At 41.9% G+C, this 26,998-nt stretch overlaps 1 protein-coding gene and 2 pseudogenes across 1 annotated transcript in view; 1 reads left to right on the top strand and 2 right to left on the bottom strand.

The window, feature by feature from the left end:
• The window catches only part of LOC140898396 (uncharacterized), a 317,402-nt gene that overhangs the window by 103,386 nt on the left and 187,018 nt on the right, over positions 1–26,998 (bottom strand). The window lies entirely within an intron of this gene.
• LOC140897494 (olfactory receptor 6F1-like) lies at positions 4,246–5,190 on the bottom strand (annotated as a pseudogene).
• On the top strand, positions 14,232–22,098 carry LOC140897493 (olfactory receptor 6F1-like; annotated as a pseudogene).

Genomic DNA, 26,998 nt, shown 5'->3' with positions numbered 1-26,998 from the left:
AAAATGTCTGCGTTTCTCTTATGAACATGGTTTTATCTGTGGTTTTTTTACAAATAGAATCAACTGATGACATTATTGTCCCCATAAGAATATGGTGTGTGATTTTTTTATGCAAAATGCTGTCTGTATAGTGGTAAATCCACACTAACTCCACTAAGTCAGTGGAGTTCTTCCAGGTTTATACCAGTATAAGTAAGATGAAAATCTATCTATCTCCTGCTTTTATACTGCCACCCCTCACCATGTTATCTGAGTACCTTCCACATAAAATCAGTAGCCATTAGAAAGTACCCAGTGGACTTCATGGAGTCTCTGGTTCTTCTTCTTTTTTGGGGTCAAAGCTTTGCTTGGGGTATGATGGCTTTTGGGTGTCTGTTTGCTAATGTGACAGAGTGGGATACGGCAGCATCAGATCATGAACTCTGTCTTCTGCTCTCTGGGTAAATATTGACATGGTGACTGCAGAAGTCTGGGCTTGCTCAATAGCTGTCTATCGCTCTTTGTTCATGGCAGCTCTCCTACCTGAGAAAGGTGCCTGTTACTTTGCTGAAGGACTATCACTCAGAGAAATCAAGACTGACTTTTGTTGCCTTTCACCTACAGGCCCTGCAGCATGGAACAAGTCTTTTGCTGTATAGGGAGTCTGCAAGTGATGCGCCGGAGGGAGGGGCAGGCGGCATGGCTGGTGGGTCTGGAAGTCTTAATTTTAGCACATGACAAAGAGACAGGGGACCTATTTAAGTGCAGAGTCCTACCCTGTGTCAGGTGCCAGCCATAATCCCATGTAAGAAGGACTTGCAGGAGTTCCTTCTATCTAATCTAATCTATCTATCTATCGTAGGATTCCACACTGTCACACATCACCATGCTATCTGAGCACCTTCCACATAAAATCAGGAGCCATAGCAAAGCCCCAGTAGACCCTGAGGAGCCAGAGACTCCATTCCTTTTTTTGTTCTTCCCCTCAGGGTAAAAAATATGATTGTGGTATCAGTGCAGTTGTTTGGTTCTTGCTTCTTTCTCAGATTTTTTTATTTTATTTTAGGGGTTTTTTTGTTTGTTTTTTTTACCAGTGGATTGATTTGTTTCTTTATGAGGTGGGAGTGCCTGGGCACAGGAGCACCGGAAGCTCCCTAGAAGTGGGGGGCCACCGACACCTGATCCCAGGCCCCACTCCCACACGGCCTCTTTCCTCGAGGCCCTGCCCTCATGCCACCTCTTCCCCCTAAGGCCCTTCCCCATGCTTGCTCTTCTCTGCCCCCTCCCCACCATCGCTCACCCTTAAGGCCAGTAAAAAGTGGGAGCACACAGCCCTCCCACTTTTAAGAGTGATGGATCCATGGCCCCCTGCCTCCCCCCATCTCCATTCTGGTTCCTCTGCCTGGGGAGATGCTGAATGTTTGGGTAGACAGTGTTGTCAGTATTTTCTCATTTATTGGGCATGCCCGTATGTCATCTCCTTGATGGGGTTTTCCAAGCAATGGGTGAAGTAACATCTTGTATTGGCCCAATTTCTGTTGTTGAGAGAGACAAATTTCCAAGCTTACACAGAGCTCTTCTTCGGGTCTGGGAAAGGTGTTCAGAATGTCACAGCTAAATACAATTTTCAGAGTGGTAGCCGTATTAGTCTGTATCAGCACGTTTTAAATTTTCATCCAGATTTGGGATAAAAACCAATTTCAAAATATTGGAATTTCCTCTACAATGAAAATTCCAACCAGCTCTAATTAGGGCTGGGACTTCCAAAGATGCCAAAGGGACATAGGTGAACAAATTCTATTGAAACTCTCTCAGGTTCCTTTGGTAAACCCAGCCTACGTCTTTACACTCCTTTGAAATCCCCAGCCTTAATAAGTAAAACACTTTCCAAAAGGTAGGGGGATACAAAGGTAAAAGTTAAAGTTTATTTACACTCTGATGATAAGACTGGTCTAGATACAAATATACAAAAATACAAATAAGTCAGGCATCAAGGGCAAGATATGTAAAGGTCTTTAGGAACCTAGTGGGATTCTTAAAAGCATCTAGGCATCTATCACCCATTAAAATGAACAGTTCCTATCATCAGTTATGTTTTGAGCACTATCAGTTAGCCAGTTTTTAATCAATTTACTATTGTTTTTGTGTTGTGTTTTTTTTAAATAGTGTGATGTAACCCTGAATCAAACCTTTAGAAAAATGCAAGTTTATTACATAAACACCATTGCCTTTATCAATCAGAAATGTCACAGTTAAATTAAGTTCATTTGATAAAAAACATTCTATGAAAACATATTGATCACCATTAATTGAACTTCTTTCTCCCTTGTAATTCCTTTTTGTTGAAAAATGACCATTTTCAAAAATTAAAATTTTTGTAAAGAACTGTTGACTTAGTGAATTTTTGTTTTCTTTTTTTCATTAATTTTTTCATTTCAATTTTTGACAACATGTAAACGGAAAGCTTTATAAAAAACGTTATTGACTTATTTCCATTTACCAACATGTAGGACCCCCAAACTTAGAACCCTTAAAAAGGGAAATAAGTTTGATTTTTTGAAATTCTTCACTAATTAAAAAAAAAAAATCCACCATCGTTGTTCATCATTCTGTATTTCCTGCATGTTGTTCTTTAGTCTACTGTTTAATAATTTTTCAGCTATTGAATCAGGAAACAGACACAATGTTGTGTGAGTTGGCCAACCAGTTATAGATCACAGATAATGAAAACTCTGGAGTTGCTACAAATTTAAACTTAGAACAAACTTCTGAGTGCAGATTCAGTGTCACTAAGGTCTTGATCCTGCACAAGCTTTATGCACAAGCTTTCTTTCCTAGTGTGAGTAGTCCCATTAGAATCAACTGGATGACTCAAAAAAATATAATTTAGCACTTGAGTAAGGATCTCAGGATGGGGGCTGTCAAGGTTCCTTCCCCACTCTGAACTCTAGGGTACAGATGTGGGGACCTGCATGAAAACCTCCTAAGCTTACTTTTACCAGCTTAGGTTAAAACTTCCACAAGGTACAAATTAATTTTACCCTTTGCCCTTGGATTTCGACTGCCACCACCAAACTTTATCTGGGTTTCTGAAAGAACAAAGTTTGGACACGTCTTTCCCCCCAAACTCCTCCCAACCCTTGCACCCCACTTCCTGGGGAAGGTTTGGTAAAAATCCTCACCAATTTGCATAGGTGACCACAGACCCAAACCCTTGGATCTTAGAACAATGAAAAAGCATTCAGTTTCCTTACAAGAAGACTTTTAATAGAAGTAAAAAAAAAAAAATATCATCTCTGTAAAATCAGGATTTTGAATACCTTACAGGGTAATTAGATTCAAAACATAGAGAATCCCTCTAGGCAAAACCTTAAGTTACAAAAAAGACACACAGACAGGAATATTCATTCTTTTCAGCACAGCTATTTTCTCAGCCATTTAAAGAAATCATAATCTAACACATACCTAGCTAGATTATTTACTAAGTTCTAAGACTCCATTCCTGTTCTGTCTCTGGCAAAAGCATCACACAGACAGACACAGACCCTTTGTTTTTCTCCCTCCTCCCAGCTTTTGAAAGTATCTTGTCTCCTCATTGGTCATTTTGGTCAGGTGCCAGCAAGGTTACCTTTAGCTTCTTAACCTTTTACAGGTGAGAGGATTTTTCCTCTGGCCAGGAGGGATTTTAAAGGGGTTTACCCTTCCCTTTATATTTATGACAGGGGCCTAAATGTGAATTGCTAAAAGTAATGTCCACATAGGGCCTGATCGAAAGGCCATTTAATTCAGTTGAAAGATGTTCATTGATGTCAATGGGCTGTTGATGAAATCTCTCGATAGATTTTAAGGGACAGATTTTCAAAAGTATTTGTAGCTATCACTGAAATCAATGGGATTTTGTGCCTCATCTGCTGAAGTGCTTTGGAAAAGCCCACTAAACAACTATCTGCATCTTTAGACACCTAAATATCTTCGAAAATATGCCCCTTAGGAGCTCATGTCCGGTAGATTTTCAATAAAAATTAAGCTCCTAGAAGCTAGATCTTTAATCATATTTAGAGGCCTATCTGAATCTTTAGGTGCCTAAATTCCTTTGCAAATCTGGCCCTTAGGCACTTCTGAACATTTTACTCAAATACAAAAGTTGTCAATGTAAAACTGGAACCAGGATTAAAAGAACAACAACAAGGACAGTTACTACCAAAGGGAACATGAGCACAGGCTGAGAATCAGACCCAGTAACATCTAAGCCATTCAAAAACAACTTCATGGCCCACTGAATACCTTCCATAAAGCCTTCTTCACCTCTTTGTTTCTCAGACTGCCAAAGAAGAGGTTTAACAGCGGAGTTACAATAGTATTCAAAGTGTTGACAGTCTTGTTCATGTCCAAGGCATTCTGTCTGGAAGGCCTGACATACAGGAAGATGGTGGAGCTGTACCATATAATCACAAGAGTGAGAGGGGAAGAGCAAGTGGAAAAGGCCTTTTGCTGGCCTTGGGCTGACGCGATTCTCAGTATGGTGGAGAGGGTGTAAATGTAGGAGACCAGAGTTATTGAACATAATCCCAGGATGACGATGATCGAGATGATAAAAGCTGCCATCTCAGTCACGTAGGTGTCTGGGCAGGAGAGAATGATGAAGGAATCTATGCTGTAGGAGAAACAAGTAACAACATTAGTGCCACAGAAGGACAACTTAACTCTCAGAGATTCTGGGATAGAAATAGCCAGGAAACTACACACCCAGGAGCCAAGGGCCAGCTGAGCAGACAAGGTGCTGTTCATGATGGTGCTATAGTGCAATGGGTAGCAAATAGCCAGATAGCAGTCATAGGCCATGGCAGAGAAGAGGAAATATTCTGTGCCGCCCAGGGAGAAAATGAAGTCCATCTGCAGGATGCAGCTACTAAAGGGGACGGTTCTGCTTTTCCCCAGGAAAATCGCAGTGATCTTGGGAACACAGGCTGTGCTGTATCATATCTCCAGCAAGGAGAGGTGGGAAAGGAAGAAGTACATGCGGGTGCGGAGTTGATAGCTGGCCCTCACTAGGACTAGGATGGCAACATTTGCTGCAACTGTCAGGACATACATCATGGCAAACACCACAAAGAGAGAGATCTGCAAATACTGACTACCGGGGAAGCCCAGAAGGATAAATTCTTATATCTTGGACTGGTTTTCCTTCTCTATTCCAGTCACAGGCTCCATCTGTCAAGACACAAGAGACCATAATTCAGGAGAAGCTTTGTTACATGGATTGTTAGACATCACAAGTACAGTTTTCATTGGTGCCTGTCAAGATTCCTTCTTCACTCTGAACTCCAGGGTACAGCTGTGGGGACCTGCATGAAAGACCCCTAAGCTTATTCTTACCAGCTTAGGTTAAAAACTTCCATAACGTGCAAACTTTGCCTTGTCCTTGAACCCTATGCTGCCACCACCAAGCGTGTTACACAAAGAACAGAGAAAGAGCCCACTTGGAGACGTCTTCCCCCAAAATATCTCCCCAAGCCCTACACCCCCTTTCCTGGGGAAGGCTTGATAAAAATCCTCATTAATTTGTACAGGTGAACACAGAGCCAAACCCTTGGAACTTAAGAACAATGAAAAAGCAATCAGGTTCTTAAAAGAAGAATTTTAATGAAAGAAAAGGTAAAAGAATCACCTCTGTAAAATCAGGATGGTAAATACCTTACAGGGTAATCAGATTCAAAATATAGAGAATCCCTCTAGGCAAAACCTTAAGTTACAAAAAGACACAAAAACAGGAATATACATTACATCCAGCACAGCCTATTTTACCAGCCATTAAACAAAAGGAAATCTGACGCATTTCTAGCTAGAGTACTGACTAACTTTTTACAGGAGTTCTGAGCTGCATTCCTGATCTGTTCCCAGCAAAAGCATCACACAGACAGACAGACAGACCCTTTGTTCCTCCCCCTCCAGCTTTGAAAGTATCTTGTCTCCTCATTGGTCATTTTGGTCAGGTGCCAGCGAGGTTATCTTAACTTCTTAGCCCTTTACAGGTGAAACGGTTTTGCCTCTGTCCAAGAGGGATTTTATAGCACTGTATACAGAAAGGTGGTTACCCTTCCCTTTATATTTATGACAGTGCCTACATGATATAGAAGCCTAAATCCCATTACAAAATCATGTAAGTTGCTTAGGAGCCTAAGAGCTAGAGTTTCAAAAGTGTTTAGATGTCAACGGTGCTGACTGACAAAAATGCTTAAGCAGGTTAGGCACCTAACCTGGTTAGGGGTTTTTGAAAATCCCACTCAGCATCTATCTGAAGCTTTAGACATCTTCATACTTTTGAAAATCTGGCTCTGCAAGATTAAAGCTCTTTTGAAAATTGGATGTAGTCGCTCAAGTCACCCAGGGCCAGATTTTAAATGGTATTTAGGCATGTAGTGGGATTTTCAAAAACACCAAGGCACCTAAACTGATTGAGTTCATTGATTCATAGATTCCAAAGCCAGAAGGGACCATTGTGATCATCTAGTCTGACTTTCTGTATAACACAGGACATAGATCTTCTCCAAAATAATTTGTAGAGCAGATCTTTTAGAGAAACATCCAATCTTGATTGAAAAATTCTCAGTGATGGAGAATCCACCATGACTGTTAGTAAATTGCTCCAAAAGTTAATTACTCTCACCGTACGCCTTATTTCCAGTCTGATTTTGCCTAGCTTAAACTTCCAGCCATTGTATGGTGTTATCCCTTTCTATGCTAGACTGAAGAGACCATGAAGGAATTTATAGACTGTGGTTTATTCATCCATTAACCTTCTTTTTGTTAAGCTAAATAGATTGAGCTCCTTGGGTCTGTCACTATAAGGCGTGCTTCCTAAACTTTTAATCATTCTCATGGCTCTTCTCTGAACCCTCTCCAATTGATCAACATCCTTTTTGAATTGTTGACACGAGAACTGGACATAGTCTTTTTCCTGTTTATGCATCCAAGAGTTGCATTAGTCCTTTTGGCACAGCATCACACTGGGAGCTCATGTTCAGCTGATTATCCACCATGACCCGCCAAATCTTTTTCAGAATCACTGTTTCCCACAATAGAGTTCCACATCCTGCAAGTATGTCCTACATGCTTTGTTCCTAGATGTAGACATTCACATTTAGCCATAGTAAAATCACATTGTTTGCTTGCACCCAGCTTACCAAGCGATCCAGATCCCTCTGTAACCCTGTCCTCTTCATTATTAACTACTTCCTCATTTTTGTGTCATTTGCAAACTTTATCAGTGATGAGTTTATGTCATCTTCCATGTCATGAAAAAATGTTTAATAGCGTTAGGATATGAACAGAACCCTCTTGGACCCCACTGGAAACATACCTGTTCCAAGACAATTCCCTTTAACAATTACATTTTGAGACCTAACCGTGAGCCAGCTTTTAGTCCATGTATTGTGTGCCATGTTATTTTTGTATCCTTCTAGTTGTTTAGTCAAAATGTCATGCAGCACCAAGTCAAATGCCATAGAGAAGTCTATTATATCAGCACTATTGCCTTTATCAATCACAATTGTAATGTCATCAAAAATGATACCAAGTTAGTTTGACAGGATCTATTTACCATAAACCCATGTTAAATGACATTAATTATATTACTTTATTTCTTTATTAATTGAGTCCCTTATCAGTGTAACGATGCTGGTTCTGGCGGGACCCAACGGAGAGTGCCCATTCAGGACAAATTGCTTCAAGCAGGGCAGTTACAGCCCAAGGCTGGGGTTTCTGTGCACACCAAGGAAACCAAATTAGCCAGACAGAGAAGACTTCGGCTAACCACAAGTCACACAAGCAATTCCCTTAGACACCCCAGTTTCCCAGTATCACCACCAGTGCCACATGTTATGAGGACAAATGGTGCTGAAAACCAAGACCCCAGTAAAGGGAAAAAGCTTCTCTCCATCCCAAAGGACCAAGCCCCAGACCCAGGTCAATATACAAATCAGATCTGACCCACAAATCACTCTGTTGCCAATCCTTTAGATCTAAAATCTAAAGGTTTATTCATAAAAGGAAAACGATATAGATGAAAGCTACAATTGGTTCAATGGAATCAATGACATACAGTGATGGCAAAGTTCTTGGTTCAGGCTTGCAGCAGTGAGAGAATAAACTGCAGGTTCAAATCAAGTCTCTGGAGTACATCCACAGCTGGGATGGGTCTTTCAGTCCTTGGTTCAGAGCTTCAGTGTGCAGCAAAGTTCCTCCAGACGTAAGAAGCAGAATTGAAGACCAGATGGAGGAGCTGCAGCAGCTTTTTATAGTCTCTTGTCATTTGGCCTCCGCTTTCTTTGTCCTCAAGACAAGCTGCCCAGCACATGGCATAGAAAAACCTCAGCGTTCTGTCCATAGGCAGGGTCCCTGCATACCTTGCTGACTCAAAGGGTGAAAACCAACGCACCGAATCAGTTCTCCATCTCTACCCCAGTCTTGATTTCTGTAGGTCACAAGAGATACCCATGGAGTTAAACAGTTAAAATACATTACTGGATGTTCCTTGAATGTTCAAGTCAGAATCCTAATGCCTGAACAATTATTACCACCTCCCCTATCTCCCGAAGCCTCAATCAGCTACTACTTGCAACTAGAGTTTGTCAAGAAACAGGGCAAGGGAAGGGAAGGGGATCCTGATCATTTCATCATTTTTCCCATTGACATTGGAAATGTTGATGGCACTTTTGATCTACTAAGTGTTCATTCAATCTTCAGCCAGTGCTATTCCTTGTCAAAAGTCCCTCCATGCTCTTAGCTGGGATTTTCAAAGGAGTTTAAGAGAGTTTGGTACCCAATACCCATTGAACTCCATTAGGTTATGGACACACAGCATGTAGAATTTCCCTTGATTCTGGATGTCCATATTTAAGGGATGGTCTTGACTTGCACTCTGGAGAATCACTGATATGCAAATCCCATTTTAACAGATCTACGGAATTTATCATGAAGAAGAATAGGAAGAAAAATATCCCAGTTTCCCTGAAAATTTCCTTTCTTCTAATATTAAGGTAAATGGGTCAGTCTTGTCCTCTGCTATTTTCTCCTTCATGAATCTCTGCTGTGCTCTGCGGCAGGCAGGACTTGTCTTTGTTCCTCAAAGGCTCTACGATGAACATTTTACATTGGTATATTCCAAGGCAGAGAATCCTAATCTCTAGTTCCAGCACAACATTGCCAAACTTGAACTCCTAATCTTTTCTCCTAGATCCTCCCTCATTTTCCATTCTCCAGCTCATTTCAGAACTCAGCTACCCTTCCCAATACACACCTTTGGAACATTGGGGTTATTTATGTGTCTTCTTCTGAGTCCAGGACCATGATTTTTGTCTTTGGTGAAGATTTTCAGAGGCAAAGTGGGCAATTCTGTGGCCCAACTCCCATTGAAAATCCTTTGACAATCTCCCCCTTTGTATTGAACATTAAAACTGATTGTACATTTTGCCCAGGATCAAATTCTAACAATCAAGGAACAGACGTCATGACTAGGCTTGGAAGGATTAGATTTGTATTGGTGAATGTTGGTTAATGTCGATTTCACCACACACACGCAAACTGATGAAAATGTATTTTCATCGATAATACTCAAAATTTACAGATAGGCAAAGTAAGAAAAATACTGCGGGAGAACTTATTAGAGTCAAAATCCAGTGACTTAGACTTTGGAATTTGGCTTACAAATGGATTAGTGAATGAATAGTTAAAACAGGTATGATCTGTTGAATTAAGGATATTTACTTTCTATAGTTTAACACGTGATGTTGACAATTTGTGTTTTAATGGTTTATAGAGCTTTCACTTTTTGAATCTCAGTGTTAACTATCATTTGTCTGACAGTCTCCCACGCCCCACCCCCATAATTTTGTACAACTATGAACACTGAAATAAATAAATAGTGGAGAAAATGCTTAAAAATAAACAGTGACAGTACCCATCAAAATTATAAATAATAAAAATAAAATGCTGCCAAGCCTATCCATGACATATTAACATACAAGTGAGAACAGAACAAGAATTTCATACAGAATTATGTACCAGACAGTGCTTAATTGACAATGCTCATTAAGTATAACCCCTAGCTTTTGTGCAATGCTTTTCATCAGTAGATCTCAACACATTTTACAGCCGGAGTCCGGGTCATTGTCCCCATTTTACAAAAGAAGAAATTATAAACCAAAATAAATGTATCTGATTTTGCAGTGCTGGACCTTAGAGGCACATTCCATGCTCAGCTGAGACGGAAATAAGACTTTGCCCTGAAGGATAAACGGTTGATTATTACTGTGCAATGGGATTTTCAAAGGAGTTCAAAACAATTAAAAATTCAAATCTCATTGTGATTCAGTGGAATGTAAATGCCTGATTCCCACAGACTCTTTTAAAAATCGCACCCATAATGATTATCCTCCTTATGCTAATCTGAACTAGTCTGGCAAAGATAATAATACCTTGTACTTATAAACCTCTTTACATCTTCAAATCACTGTCCAGTCATAAGCTATTTTATTCTACAACAGGTTGAAAAGAACTCCCTTTGTAGCCATAACTTCAGTGTTGTTTGGAATGGGCCCAATGCCCCTCTGTAGTAAATAATTAATCATTATCAATCCTCTGCCATCTGAGGAGAAATTGGGGCAGAGGGGTAAAGGATCTTGCTTAGGGATGCATCGGAAGTCAGGGGAAAAGCCCGGAACAGAGACCAGGATCTCCTGCCTTCTAATACCCTAAACTTCATAGTTACAGAGGGCCTGATCCAATGACAGAGGAAGTCAAAGTTATTCTATTGATTCACTCTAGTAGACTTGGGAAGAAATTCATGGTGCTTTTTCACCTGTAGATTTCAAACCATTTTACCAAGGTGGGTGAATGGTATTATTTCATTTATTTACAGATGGGGAAACTGAGGCACAGAGAGTTAATCTGACTTTCACACAGTAAATGAGTGACAGAGCTGGGACAAACTCCAACTCCTTATTTCCCATCTACCAGACCAGGCTACAGCTGAGAGTTCAAAAGCTGCCTAAGGGATTATGGGGCAAATTCTTAAAGGCTTTTAGGTGCGTAGTGGGATTTTTCAAAGCAGCTAGGTGTCTAATACCCATTGCAATCAAGGATTTTTAGGTGCCGGGATGCTTCTAAAAATCTCATTAGGTGCCTAAAAACCTTTAAAAATCTGGTTTTTAAACAAAGAAATACCCGTGAAAATTAATGAGGAGTGGGCATCCATGTGGCATTTGTAACTATGAAAACCTAAAGTCTACCTCTAAGAGAAATATCCAATCCATTTTTACATTCTTATCTATGCGACTCAATAAATTACAGCAGCAGTGAGTTCCACAGATCTATCATATAGTTATTTTCTCTTCTGCATTCAAGAGTTGAAAAAGATGAGTGAAATTTAGAAAGTGAGAAAGTAAGTGAGAGAGAAGGAAGTATGTTACAGATGAACCAATTACTCACTGGGAAACCTATTCCTTCCAACCAGATATGGCCCACTAGGTCACATTACCAAGTATACAAAAAATAGGTCTTAATACAAGTGGTTTAAAGTATATTTCTGGGATCCTCTCCCTCTCTCTCTCTCTCTCTCTCTAGTGGACCTAACTTATTAGCTTTTGCTGACAGAACTAGCCAGAACAGACTCCCTTCACACATTATATTCTCTCCTTAGAATGAGGCGTTCTTGGATTCTGAGGAAAAAAATGCATTGCGAGCCATATTTTTTCCTCCAGCTATAAATCAAACATTTAAAGGTTTCATACACAAAATCCTCCTACTTATTGCATAAATTTCTATATTGATTAGAATCTCATTGCATTACCATTTTGTCATCACCCTGCTGTCTTTTTCCCTTACCTGCTTTGTTTATGTATGCAACTCAACAGGTCCAAGAAAGAAGACGAATTTATGTTCCTCAGAAGTGCTCTTGGGATTTGGTCTCAACAGAATTTCACTGTCTTCTCAAGAATGTGCCAAACCCCTGGCTTAGTAAGGACGGTGTCCTTGTTTAAAGAAGAGCACTGGAAGTCAGGAGACCTTGGTTCTGTGTCTCCATTGACTTGCTGAAGGACCACTGTGAAATTGTTTAAGTTCTTTGTTCCTCAGTTTCTCCGTTTGTAAAAGACAAAAGGCCAGATTTCTCAAGGTATTTAGATGCCTATTGAAATTTCCAGAAGCACCTCGGAACCTACAACTCATTGATTTCTGTGGATGTTGGGTGCTTATGTCCTTTTAATAATCTCACTAGGTGACTAAATACTTTTTAAAATCTGGCCCTAAGTGGCTGCCCAAAGTTAGGCAACTACGTCCACATTTAGACAACCTAATAGGTGATCTAAGATACAGACGTATAAAGCACCAGAGGCTGAAAACATTCAGACGTCTGAAGATAGGCAGATAGGCACCTAGTGGGAATTTCAGAAGTACCTACGCAGGTTAAGCACATAACTCCAATTGAATTCAATGGGGTTTAGGGGCCTAGGCCTTTGAAAATCCCACTAGACACTAATAACCTTTGAAAATCTGGTTCTAAGACACTTTGGTGCTTTTGAAATATTTGCCTCTAGTCTACACAAAAAGTTGTACTGACATAATGAAAGGTGTGATTTTATACCAATTTAGCTAAAAGAGTGCAACTTTGTGTGTGGATATTATATTGGTTTAAACCTCACGTATACCAATTTTCAGGTGCAAATTGAACTGATATAACCAGTTTTCAACCTAAGAGTCCACAAAGGCACAAAAGTGGCAGTGGCCTAACTAAACATATTGAAGTTAAGTTGCTGTGTCTTCTATGTATAGACAAGCCCTAGGGCCAAATTTTTAAAAGTATTTAGGCACCTAGTGGAATTTTCAAACCTTCTAGTTGCCTAACATCCATTGAAATCAATGTTTTAGATACCAAGGTGCCTAAATACCTGTCATAAATATAAAGGGAAGGGTAAACCCCTTTAAAATCCCTCCTGGCCAGAGGAAAACTCCTCTCACCTGTAAAGGGTTAAGAAGCTAAAGGTAACCTCACTGGCACCTGACCAAAATGACCAATGAGGAGACAAGATACTTTCAAAAGTTGGGAGGAGGGAGAGAAAAAAAGGGTCTCTGTGTCTGTCTATATGCTGTTTTTGCTGGGGATAGACCAGGAATGGAATCTTAGAACTTTTAGTAAGTAATCTAGCTAGGTATGTGTTAGATTATGATTTCTTTAAATGGCTGAGAAAAGAATTGTGCTGAATAGAATAACTATTTCTGTCTGTGTATCTTTTTTGTAACTTAAGGTTTTGCCTAGAGGGATTCTCTATGTTTTGAATCTAATTACCCTGTAAGGTATCTACCATCCTGATTTTACAGAGGGGATTTCTTTACTTCTATTTACTCCTATTTCTATTAAAAGTCTTCTTGGAAGAAAACTGAATGTTTTTTATTGCCCTCAGATCCAAGGGTTTGGGTCTGTGGTCACCTATGCAAATTGGTGAGGTTTTTTATCCAACATTTCCCTGGAAAGTGGGGGTGCAAGTGTTGGGAGGATTGTTCATTGTTCTTAAGATCCAAGGGTCTGGGTCTCTAGTCACCTAGGCAAATTGGTGAGGCTTTTTACCAAACCTTGTCCGGGAAGTGGGGTGCAAGGTTTTGGGAAGAGTTTGGGGGGAAAGACGTTTCCAAACAGCTTTTCCCCAGTAACCAGTATTTGTTTGGTGGTGGTAGCAGCCAATCCAAGGACAAAGGGTGGAATATTTTGTACCTTGGGGAAGTTTTTGACCTAAGCTGGTAAAGAGAAGCTTAAGAGGTTTTCATGCAGGTCCCCACATCAGTACCCTAGCGTTCAGAGTGGGGAAGGAACCTTGACAATACCTCAACTAATCTGGTGCTAAATCACTTTTGAAAATAGGATGGACAGTTAAATTTTCAAGTGCAGCTAATTGACTAAAGAGCCAATGAGACTTAAGCTCCTAAGTCACCTAGGTGCTTTAGGAAATTTTACCCTAAGGCTCCCTAGTGTGCTTGAATGTAATATAGTTTGAATTCTAGGGACTTCAATGGAAGTTAGACACCAAAGTGCTTTTGAAGATCCTGCTAGGCACCTGTTTGTCTCTTTAGCACCTTTATACCTTTGAGGAGCTCAGCCCTAGTGCTTAGCTATCCAGTTCCACCAGGTTGTCATTGTGCTCATGAAATCCTGAACTGCTCAGAGCATTTGCCATCCACATGGGTGTGAAAATTACTGAGCAATGTCAGGCATCATCCCGGTAAATACAATGGGAATTTGCTGGGCTAAGGACTGAATAAAATTTAAGTCAGGGGTAAAATAATTGCTGAAATTATGCACCTGATCTCCCTTCCCCTTCCAGAGATTTAGGCTGGGATTTTCAAAGGCGACTAAGGGAGTTAGGTTTCCAACTCCAATTTAAATTAATGAGATTTGGGCACCTAAATTCCTTTAGGCACATTTGAAAATACCAGTCCACTTTGGCATGGACTTAATTGAGGCAGGACTGGCCCCTAAAGCAGAAGCTACTCCCCATAATAGTGCAATGCATGTGAGAAGAGAATCAGGATCTGTGACTTTATGGCCCTCAACTCCGTGAGAGATTCATGATAACATCGCTAGGCTTGGCAACATGGACACCCCATTCTAAATGATGGGTCAGAGCTCCTAAATGTAAATGAGCTGCAAAGATGAGAGCACATGTGTTGGTGGCTAGAACACAGAAATTGTGACTTGTTCCAGTTCAGAGCCGGTGGGCAGATTCCGTACGCCTTAGGGTGAAAATCATGCTGTGCAGAGAAGCACTTACCTTACACCTAACCCTCACAGGATCACTTAAGGAGGTCTTCAGTAGTGCACTGACTGAATTTGATTCCTCATCTCAGCATGGGACACAGGACCAAAGACATAGGTTGATAAAAATCTACAGCTGATATAGTGAGTTGATGATCTGTATCATATGAATTAGTAAGTCTTTGCTCACATTGTGGTGGAAAAATATCAACATTGCATTTGTTACCAGTTTGCACCCTGTTGTTGGAGTCTAAGGAAAGCATCTGTAACAGTGACCAGTGCCTGGTGTTGGAAGAGTCCTACACATGGGTCTAGTCTGGTGAAGAAATGTGGACAGGCCAGGGTAATACTTATGCTAAGCTCACTGGCTTCAGCCAACTCTTTGCTTGACATGAGTGTTGCTTGCGAAATTCGTCCGTGTTGAGAGACTTCTTTAAAGAATGCTTACAGCGGCTGGGTAAGACAAGGGTGTTTTGTACTGTGTTGAAGGACATAGATAAAAGGAAGTTAATCAGTAGAATACATAAAAGGTATTGCCAAAAAGTCCCTGTATTGTGAAAAACAGAAAAGTCCCTATATTTGAGTGGTACGATCCAAGTAAATAAACCAATTGGAAAAGGGACACGATGACATAAAAGTAGCCTGGACAGACAACGTTTTGTAAACTGAAGCCTGCACATGTATATACTATGGGTTAGGTAAGACACAATGCTTAATGTTGATTGGATGGTCAGATAACGTGTAAAGGTATAAATATGCTAGAGTGTAAGGGAATAGTCAGACCCCCATAGGAGAAATCGAGAGCGACTAAGCCCCCAAGAGAAGGTAATTGGGCAATACCTTTTTCTGTATATCTGTCATTCATTGCTTTTATGGTAATTGTAACGTGCAGGGCCTTGCTTTTGGTTCAAAGAAAGGTTTGAATGAATAAACCTGATTGTCTCAGTCTCGAGTGTATGGTAATCCTCACCAAATGCTCGTCCTTCAGAAAGAGCTGTAAGAGGCCACATGCAGAAGCAGTTATGGGAACAGTCTGCCCATACTGGAAGTTTCTTCTGTTAGTACAAGCAAATGTGAACAAGAACAAATGTAATGCATGATAGCAACTGTGAGCTGAACAGAAAGTTCAGCCACCCATGGGATCATAAACTGTTCCTCAGAAAGTACCTCATGTGTGACTTTTTCATATGACCTCAGAAAGGACGTAAACATTCTGTGGAGAACTAATCATAAGGGAGTTTGCAAATCTACAAAATAACTCTTCCTCTCCCAAAGACCTTGTATTTTCCATCAATATCTGAAGCAACCACCTAACCTGATCTGAGGTTAGAAAATTATTTTAACTTTGTTAAAGGGTATTATCTAGACCATCCCTGACAGTGTTTGTCTAACCTGCTCTTAAAAATCTCCAAAGATAGAGATTCCACAACTTCCCTAGACAATTTATTCCAGTGCTTTACTACCCTGACAATTCAGAAGTTTTTCCTAATATCCAACCTAAACTGCCCTTGTTGCAATTTAAGCCCCTTACTTCTTGTTCTATCTTCACAGGTTAATGAGAACAATTTACCTCCCTCCTCCTTGTAACAACCTTTCATGTACTTGAAAACTGTTATCACGTCCCCCCTCAGTCTTCTTGTCTCCAGACTAAACAAGCTCTTTCCCTCGCCCCCTCCCCCGAGTCTTCCCTCATAGGTCATGTTTTCTAGACCTTTAATCATTTTTGTTGTTCTTCTCTGGACTTTCTCCAATTTGTCCACATCTTTCCTGAAATGTGGTGCCCAGAATTGGACACAATACGCCAGTTGAGGCCTAATCAGGGCGGAATAGAGCAGAAGAATTACTTCTTGTGTCTTCAAAAAGAAAAGGAGTACTTGTGGCACCTTAGAGACTAACCAATTTATTTGAGCATGAGCTTTCGTGAGCTACAGCTCACTTCATCGGATGCATGCCATGGAAACTGCAGCAGACTTTATTTATACACAGAGAATATGAAAAAATACCTCCTCCCACCCCACTGTCCTGCTGGTAATAGCTTATCTAAAGTGATCATCAGGTGGGCCATTTCCAGCACAAATCCAGGTTTTCTCACCCTCCACCCCCTCACACAAATTCACTCTCCTGCTGGTGATAGCCCATCCAAAGTGACAACTCTTTACACAATGTGCATGATAATAAAGTTGGGCCATTTCCTGCACAAATCCAGGTTCTCTCACCCCCCTCCCAAAAACCACACACACAAACTCACTATCCTGCTGGTAATAGCTCATCCAAAGTGACCATTCTCCCTACAATGTGCATAATTAAGGTGGGCCATTTCCAGCACAAATCCAGGTTTTCTCACATCCCCCCACCCCACCCCCATACACACACAAACTCACTCTCCTGCTGGTAATAGCTCATCCAAACTGACCACTCTCCAAGTTTAAATCCAAGTTAAACCAGAACATCGGGGGTGGGTAGGAAAAAACAAGAGGAAATAGGCTACCTTGCATAATGACTTAGCCACTCCGAGTCTCTATTTAAGCCTAAATTAATAGTATCCAATTTGCAAATGAATTCCAATTCAGCAGTTTCTCGCTGGAGTCTGGATTTGAAGTTTTTTTGTTTTAAGATAGCGACCTTCATGTCTGTGATTGCGTGACCAGAGAGATTGAAGTGTTCTCCGACTGGTTTATGAATGTTATAATTCTTGACATCTGATTTGTGTCCATTTATTCTTTTACGTAGAGACTGTCCAGTTTGACCAATGTACATGGCAGAGGGGCATTGCTGGCACATGATGGCATATATCACATTGGTGGATGTGCAGGTATACGAGCCTCTGATAGTGTGGCTGATGTTATTAGGCCCTGTGATGGTGTCCCCTGAATAGATATGTGGGCACAATTGGCAACGGCTTTGTTGCAAGGATAAGTTCCTGGGTTAGTGGTTCTGTTGTGTGGTATGTGGTTGTTGGTGAGTATTTGCTTCAGGTTGGGGGGCTGTCTGTAGGCAAGGACTGGCCTGTCTCCCAAGATTTGTGAGAGTGTTGGGTCATCCTTCAGGATAGGTTGTAGATCCTTAATAATGCGTTGGAGGGGTTTTAGTTGGGGGCTGAAGGTGACGGCTAGTGGCGTTCTGTTATTTTCTTTGTTAGGCCTGTCCTGTAGTAGGTGACTTCTGGGAACTCTTCTGGCTCTATCAATCTGTTTCTTTACTTCAGCAGGTGGGTATTGTAGTTGTAAGAAAGCTTGACAGAGATCTTGTAGGTGTTTGTCTCTGTCTGAGGGGTTGGAGGAAATGCGGTTGTATCGCAGAGCTTGGCTGTAGACGATGGATCGTGTGGTGTGTCTTGCTTACAACACTCCTGTTAATACATCCCAGAATGATATTTGCTCTTTGTTTTGAAACAGTGTTACGCTACTGACTCATGTTTAGCTTGTGACCCACTATGGCCCCAAGATCCCTTTCCACAGTACTCCTCCCTGGGCAGTCATTTCCCATTGTGTATATGGGCAACTGATTGTTTCTTCCTAAGTGAAGTACTTTGCATTTGTCCTCATGGAATTTAATCCTATTTACTTCAGACCATTTCTCCAGTTTGTCCAGATCATTTTGAACTTTAATCGTATCCTATCTATCTAATCAATCATCATCTTAGTGTCCAACTTGATTCTGAGTGCTTACAGTTCACTACCTTACAAACGAGGTATTTTTTTAAAGGAATTTCATATTTTTAACATAATTTACTGTGAAAGGCATACAGTTCCCTGCAAGCCAATAAGGTCTCGTTGGTACAAGGAAAGTCTTGAAAAGAATAACTCTACCATTCAGCTGAGATGAGTCCTTCTTTTTATGGAGAAAATAGAATATCACGGCTGTTTTCTTCATTTTCATCGTGATAAAGGGCAGACAAGTAGATTTTATCAATGAGGTGTTTTAACTGTTCTGGAAATTTGCTCTCTCCATCAGTGGAGACTGAATACAAAGAGCCAGATCCTCAGCTGGTCTAAATAATCATAGCTCCATTGACAGGTCTGCTGAGAGAAATTTGGAGGCCCGGTAAATTATGTTTTCCCCCTCCCCTTTCACCCTAAATAGATGGTTTTGCGGGGGCACTGAGCTCAGGACCTCAGTACAATTGTTCCACCTTCCCTCTCTCATCAGCCCTGTCTATTGATAATTCACACCAGCTGAAGGTTTGCCCAGTGAGAAGATTTGCTGAATGATGAGTTGCAGTAAGTTCCATTGTTTAAAAATGTTTAAAAATTTTACTTATTTTCCTCACTTTACTCATGTGAGTGGAACCCTTGACTTCAAAGGAATCATTCATGTGAGTAAATTTAGGCATTTTTATTTTATATATGTCTATATATGCAAGTTTATTTATGTATTAACTGTTTGCAGAATCAGGGCATTAGATGTTATTCATAGGATGTTATTCATAACAAAATAAATGGCTTATATTGAAGAGGGAGAAAATATAATTGTTGATTGCCCGTGTTGATTAGACTTCGATTCAAAATATTTAAGGCTGGGATTTTCAAAGGTGTCTGTGGGAGTTAGGCACCCAACTCCATTACATTTCATAACTCCTTTCCGATCCTTTGCAAATTCAAATCCAAATAGGGAGGGGGACTAAATTTAGGTTATGAAAAATGAAAAATCAGAACACCCAAAACAAGCCATCAAACAAAAATTCAGAACATTCACTGTAAAAGTCATTGACAGATTTCAAGGTAGGGACAACTTTTTCAAAAGTGGCTTCTAATTCTGAATGCCTCAAATTTGAGACCTCAGCATTAATCCATCTGTGAAGGAAACTTTTGGCCAGCAGTGGGAACCTGATATTTTTTTCTGAAGGTGTTTTAGAAACTCGGCATATTACAGTTTTGCTGTATTTGTGGGGCTTGCAGTCTGTTGTGTGGGAGTGAGGGTACCTGGATTCTGTGCTGAGCTCTATTAGGGATGCGTAGAATAGCTGTTGTATCAAAGGACCAGGAATCAGTACACTTGGGTTCTATTCCCATTCTTTGAGGGGAGTTAGGATCGTGGTTTGAGCAGAGCGGGGGCTGAGAATCAGGGCTCCTGGATTCTATTAACGGTTCTGGTTGAGAAGTATGTTCGAATGACTAAACGGGGAGAAGAATTGCAGACTCCTGGCACAGCTGGTCAAAAATGTTTGAAATTCACAGTTTTGATTAAATCCTTCATCAGAATTTAAAATTCTGATTAAAAAAGGGATGCATTTTTTTATTTTTATTTATTTTTTTCTTTTTTTAGGAAAATTGCTTCCTTTTGTTCTTTGGTCCTCTCTGGCCCTGAGCTTTGCTGTAATTGGCGCATTGCATGACCTTGCACACCTCAGTCTCAATTGGTCAAAGGAGGTTGCAACTGACTCATTTTCAACCACCCAAAATGAATGCTGGTTTATAGATGTAAATGGTTATTTATGCTCCAAAATTGAGTAGCTGTCCTCTGAACTGCAACTTTGTATAACATCCCCATTCCAACCTGGGACTTCAGCAGGCTTAGAACCTGAGACTTTCTGCACAAAAAGAATTAAAGGTCCTCTTGCATTGTAGGAAGGAAATTGACAGGTACAAATCTCATGTGTTCAGTATTGATCTAAGCTTGCTCTCAATGACAAAAATCCTATTGACTTCCTTCCTCGGGAGCAGAAATAGGCCTATACTGAGAACTTTTGAAAAGCTCACCCTATTTAGCAGGGATTTTCAAAAGAGACGATGGGGTTTTGTTCACTTCTAAAGGAATTTCAGATTGTGCTGAATGCCTAACACCCATAGGTCTCATTTGAAAATGATTTGGCTCCTGAATCCTGAAGAATTTACAGGAAAAATGTTGTTTTTTCTGTTGAAATTTTTCAGGGTTTTGTCAAAAGGACAACCCCCACCCCCCACACACACCCAGAAAACAACTTTGTATTTGAAAATTTTCAATTTAAAACAACAAAAGTATCAATTAAAATAAAATCAATCTTGGGCTTTGGATGCTGACCGTGGAAAAAACATGTTTCATTGACAAAAACTAAAAATTGTGTTTTTCAAGGAACACCTGAAAATGGAATTTCTATCCGGAAAGTTTCTTTTTGGTCCAAAAGCTACTTTCCACTGGAAAAAAAGTTTCCACAGGAAAATTTAGGACAAGCTTAAATTGACCCTGTGAGCAGGAAGGCTCCAGAAATGTAATAGCAATAGGATATTTTCAGCCTTAAACCATTATTTCCTGCCTCTTTTAATTATCTGCTCTTTCTGTGCATCAAAATCATCTGTAACCCACAAAGCCACGGTTGTGTTTAATCAGTTTAATTTCATGTCTTCATTTGTTTTGGCAGGTAAAACAGCTGACCGCACTGGAAAAGGGCTATCACACGAGTGTGAAGGAATTTATTCTCCTGGGATTCCCTGGGACCTAATATTTGCAGATCTCGCTCTTTGTGCTCTTCCTTGTCACAGGAAATGTGGCGATCATAGTCCTAGTGGCAACCAGCCATCACCTTCACACCCCAATGTACTTCCTTCTCTGCAATTTCTCCTTCCCACAGGTATGGCAGACCACAGCTTGTATCCCAAAGACGCTTGCCAACCTTGTGTCCCAAAGCAAATCCATCTTCTTCGTGTCCTACGGATGTATTTTGTTTTCTCCCTAGGATGCACAGAGATTTTTCTCTTGGCTGTCATGGTCTACGACTGCCATGTGGCTATATGCTATCCTTTGCTCTACAGCTCCATCCTGAACAGCACCTTGACTGCTCAGCTGGCTGTTGGCTCTTGGTTGTGTGGTTTCCTGGCTATTTGTGTCCCAGCATTTCTGATCACCTGGTTGTCCTTCTGTACCCTAGTGTCATCAATCACTTCTCTGGGGATATAGCACCGTGGATAGTTCTTTCCTGCACAGATACCTACCTTATTGATCCGGTGGCCTTTATCATCTCCTTCATCGTCATCCTGGGCTCCTGTGTCATAACCCTGCTCTCCTACATTTACATCCTCTCCACTGTACTGACAATCCCATCAGATAAGGAATGGAGAAGGGCCTTTTTAACTTGCTCTTCCCATCTCACAGTTGTGATTATCTGGTACGGTTCGACCATTTTCCTACATGTCAGCCCTTCCATGCAGAACTCATTGGAATTGACCAAAATAGTCACCGTCTTGAATACTATTGTCACACCCCTGTTGAACCCTTTCATCTACACACTGAGGAACCCAGAGGTAAAAGAAGCCCTGAGACACGTATTCAGGGAAGCGATGTTTTTCAAAATGTGCTGGAGGTCATTGGCTGTCATAGAAAATGTGGTGAAAGAAAAATGAGTCTGCACATGGAAGATATACCAAAGTTGATAGGGTACTGAAAAAACAACAACAATCGCTGAGGGCCAGAATTCTAAAGGTAATCAGATGCCTAACTCCAATGGAAATCAAAGTGAGTTAGGTGACTAAATACCTTTCACAATCTGGTCCTTAGTGTGTCACATCCTTAAACATTTACAGCCAGATTGTTAAATGTATTTAGGTGCCTAATGGGATTTTCTATGAGTTTTAAGGGCCTAGATACTTTTTAAAACCCCACTAAGCACCTAAATACCTTTCAAAATCCAGCCCTTATGCATTGTTATCCTCTTACTTTGTATTTAATTTAAAATGAAACAAATTGCACATGTGCCAATTATTTATTTCTATTAAAGCCTGGCCTGTGGAGAGGACAGAGATATCGATAGACTTGGCAGAATTCAATTTTTATTTTTTATAATTTTGACAGAGAATATCAAGGTTTATTTGTAAGCATTTTTTAAAAAAATATTGTCTATTTCTATTTTCACACTTGTGGGAAATTACTGTGGCGTGTCAGACAACAAGGTGGGTCAGAGAATAATTATTTAATGACAACTGGTTTTTTGGACTTTTTTTTTTTTTGGTTGGTTGGTTGACGTTCTGCCTGGCGAAACTGGGATTTCCTGAGATTTACTGATAAAAATTTAACCCTTCCAAACCAAAGTAAACCCACAGGAACCTCAAATCAAGACCCCAGTGGATTTTGAAGGGGATTCAGAATAAAGTTCCGGTTCCAGTTCCAGACTGGGTAAAAACCCAGATGGGTATTTTTGTAGGCTTTTTTTTTCTTTGTTTTTAGTACACGGGCATTCCAAAATTTTGGAAAGATTGATTTCACAAGGATTCTGCCAGTTTGGACTGATAATATGTGAGAATAGCTTACAAAATTTTGATGATGTCAAAACTGAATCCGGAATCTTAGTTCTGATTCACCTTTAAAATCACAGTGTGAGAGGATGGGGATCCCCACCCCCCACTCCCTGATACCCCCTCACCCTCGCTGCGAGCATCCCAGCAAGGAGAGGACACGTTGTTAGAAATCATGAGATTGGCTTTAAATAATAAATGTTGGGTTCTTTTGATTTGCTGTCTGGGTTTTGAGTCTGTAGGGTGTTTTTATGCTTTTCTCTGTAACCATGAGTATGCCCTGGTGGCAAGAGGACTGGACTGCAACTAGGAGAATGAAGTGAGCTGTAGCTCATGAAAGCTTATGCTCAAATAAATTGGTTAGTCTCTAAGGTGCCACAAGTCCTCCTTTTCTTAGTTCTATTCCTGGCTCTGCCATTGGCTTGGTGGATGACTTTGGGCAAGTAATGGTGTTAGGGGGCTGCATAGTCTGCAGTCAAACAGGAAGTGAGTGGGTGGGTGGGTGGGTGGGCAGGGGGAAATGGGAACAGGGATGGGGAAATTGGAATCATGTTTAGCTAAGGGCAGGAACGGGAACAGGGACACAGGTGTAAGGCTCTGTGGTATCAGAGCTGGGAAGAGGGACACTAAGGAAGGAAACTGGAATCATGCTTGCTGGAAGTTCACCCCAATAAACATTGAATTGTTTGCACCTTTGGACTTCGGGTATTGTTGCTCTCTATTCATGCGAGAAGGACCAGGGAAGTAAGTGGGTGAAGGAATAAGCCCCCTAACAAATGGCTTCTCTCTGTGCCTCAGTTTCCACATCTGTAAAATGGGGATAATGATTCTCACCTCCTTTATATAGTGCTTTGTGATCTATGGATGAAAAGAACTACCGAAGAGAGAGGGATAATGATTATGTAAAAGAAAATATGAAACCTGATCTGTTGATTCAAGCAGTTGAGATTTGAAGAAAAACAACAAATATTGTGAGACAGACATTAAAAATCATAAGAAGATCCTTGCCCAACTGACGTCAATGCAGAACTTAATTTCAGTGAGGCCAGGATTTCACCCTACATTGTCCAGAATTTTATCTTAACCCAACATTCAAACCCTTTGAGGCTTGCCTGCTGTCTAGGGCCAGACCTTCAACTGCCAATTTACAGTAGATTAGCATTGGTCTACCAAATGTACTTAAAACATGAGGATGTGCTATGTACAATTAATATCGCTTCATAAAATAACATGGAACTGGTTAAGATTTTGTGCCATCTGATTTACCTAATATTCACATAAAGATCATTGTAAGTGGTCACTCACTGATTCACATAAGCAGTGTCCATGTTTCCATTGAATCTTGAGCCCATTGAGTTTCATGAGTGTAAATTCTAACGTTTCCATGCACTCACAGGCGTTAGAATAGTGAAGTGCCTCCGAAATGTGGTGCTTTTGTGGATAGCTATCACTTTGGGCCTGGTGGAGGCTGTTTCAAAATGTTAAAGGTTATGAAAGTGATATGTCCAAGGAAGATTATGTCCCCAAATCGTTCTTAACCAATTTAGTTTATTCTATGAATTCTACTTTTGTGAGACACTATGCACTTGATTAGTCTGAATATATTTATTGTTGGAATACCTAGATAGTACGATAAATTAGATTAGATAGATAGATGTGTCTGGGGACACAGAGAGAGAGAATTTTTGTTAACTGTGATCTCCATACAGTTAATACACCTTCCTTTCCCCTGATACTTGAATAGAATTTTACTGGTAGCTTTGGTTTCTCTTGGCAAACATGGATGTTTCAAATGGAATTTCTAGATTGTGCTTCACTGGACCATCGGACCACCTGAAACAATTCGGGAAATATCATTTGATGGTTCACAAGATAAAAGAATATTTCAAGTTACTGATTTCACAACATACTCAACTCAGTGTACAGTGATAGCAAGACCCAGAAACACAGCAGTTAATGTGAATGAGGGACCTGATCACCTCATACGATATGATTTTTATTGTGCGCTTTTTGTCTAATATGCAATATAAATCTCAGGCTCATGGTTTGAGGATCTGAGTATTTAAATTAAAGACTTATTTATCCTTCCTATGGAGTGATTATCAAGTTGGGATACAAGCTTGGGTACTGATGTTACAAAGGGACATTGGACCAAATTCACATCTGGTGTAACTCACTTGGCTTTGGAGAATTTGCCCTAGCGTCTCACAGGAACAGAGTGGGTGGACAAAAATCTCCTTCAACATGAGCCCTATATAAATACAAAAGAGGGATACACATTGCATTGTAACTGCAGTCCTCTTACTTTAAAGTGTAATGGCCCTCTGAGCTGAGCGGTGACTGCGCCTAAGGCTGTGACTTCCTCTGCCTCCATCAGAGGGGAAGGGCCCGTCCCGCTCCCTGCACCCAGACGGGGCGGTGGCTGAGTTGAGAACCCAGCTCCCACCCCAGGGCAACCAGCTCAGGCTGGCACGAACTCTCCTTCTGCTTGTGCTGGGTAAATGACCTCCCTCGGCCCGCATCCCTCTGTCTGTCTGTCTGGAGATCCCCCCCGTCCAGCATCCCTCCATCCCTCTGCACCCCCATCCCCTCCCTGGAGCTCTCTTCTCTTCTCTTCTCTTCTCTCTCCAGATTCTCCCCAGGCTGGAGTCCCCCGCAGTCCTTGCTGAGAGGCTCGCAGCGAGGGTGAGGGGGTATCAGGGAGTGGGGGGTGGGGATACCCCTCCTCTCATACTGTGATGTTTGGAATTGCAAGGAAGAGGGGATCCCTGGGTGCCCCCTGTGTCATCCCCTGGGCGGGTCAGGCTGCCCCGTTCACAGGTGCCTCCTATGAACCTGCCCCAGCAGCAGCTACGGTCCAGAGCCACTTCCATGGGGGTGGAAGAGCGACCCTAGCTGAAGCCTGCTTGTGGGGTCCATTTGGTGGGTCCCAGCTCAGGCCGTAGGGGAGAAGATGCCCCCATCCCCCTGGGCGCTACCTCATTGGCAGCCTTAGCAGAGAGAGCGAGGTCTGGAGGAGCCATGGAGACTGACCTCCCACCTCCCCATTACAATGAGTCCCTCCAGGCCAGAGGTCCTTGGGTGTGGGGCTGTGTGTGGAGGGGGGGGGCCTCTCTCTGCCCCAGCTCTGGGCTCCCACCCACAGAGGACTCAGGGCTGGGGGGGCAGATCCAACACCATCCAGCGGGACATTAAAAGCAGGTTCTGCAGAGACCCCAGAGGAAACGCAGTGGGTGGAAAAACTCCCCCCTGCCTTCCCCACATCTGTCCGAGCTTCCTCATGTCTCTCGGATGCCTTCTCGCTACTGAGAGGAAGGTGTGATGGTCGACTGACGGATTCTCCCCCCTCTTTCACCACTGCCCCTGGATGGAGAGTGTGGGGTGAATACCCTGATGGGAAAGGGGTATCTTGGAGTTGAAACATTTGCATCCACAATCCTCCCCGCTTTTTGCACCATAAAGGGGCAGGAAGGAGCAAGGGGCAGTTTGGAGAACCCCCTCCCCAGCCCCAGTTCAATGGGGGGACATGGCAGGATGTGTGGAGCGAAGAGTTTGCAGACAGTCCCTGGCTCCCGGGTGGACGGGCGGCGAACTGTGCAGACGGTCCCTGGGTTATAGAAGCTGGGGACGGGGAGCTGGCAGATGCTCCCTGGCTGTGGGGTGAGGCGTTTGCAGACGCTCCCTGGCTGGGTTGGGTGGGGGGTGAGGCGTTTGCAGACGCTCCCTGGCTGGGTGGGGTGGGGGGTGAGGCGTTTGCAGACGCTCCCTGGCTGGGTGGGGTGGGGGGTGAGGTGTTTGCAGACACTCCCTGGCTGGGTGGGGTGGGGGGTGAGGCGTTTGCAGACGCTCCCTGGCTGGGTTGGGTGGGGGGTGAGGCGTTTGCAGACGCTCCCTGGCTGGGTTAGGTGCGGGGGGGGGGGGGGGGGTGAGGCGTTTGCAGACGCTCCCTGGCTGGGTGGGGTGGGGGGTGAGGCGTTTGCAGACGCTCCCTGGCTGGGTGGGGTGGGGGTGA

The sequence above is a fragment of the Lepidochelys kempii genome, chromosome 14, assembly GCF_965140265.1.
Source record: "Lepidochelys kempii isolate rLepKem1 chromosome 14, rLepKem1.hap2, whole genome shotgun sequence".
NCBI lineage: Eukaryota > Metazoa > Chordata > Testudines > Cheloniidae > Lepidochelys > Lepidochelys kempii.
Note: the sequence above shows the minus strand (reverse complement) of the source record. Positions and strands in the feature narration are given on the sequence as shown.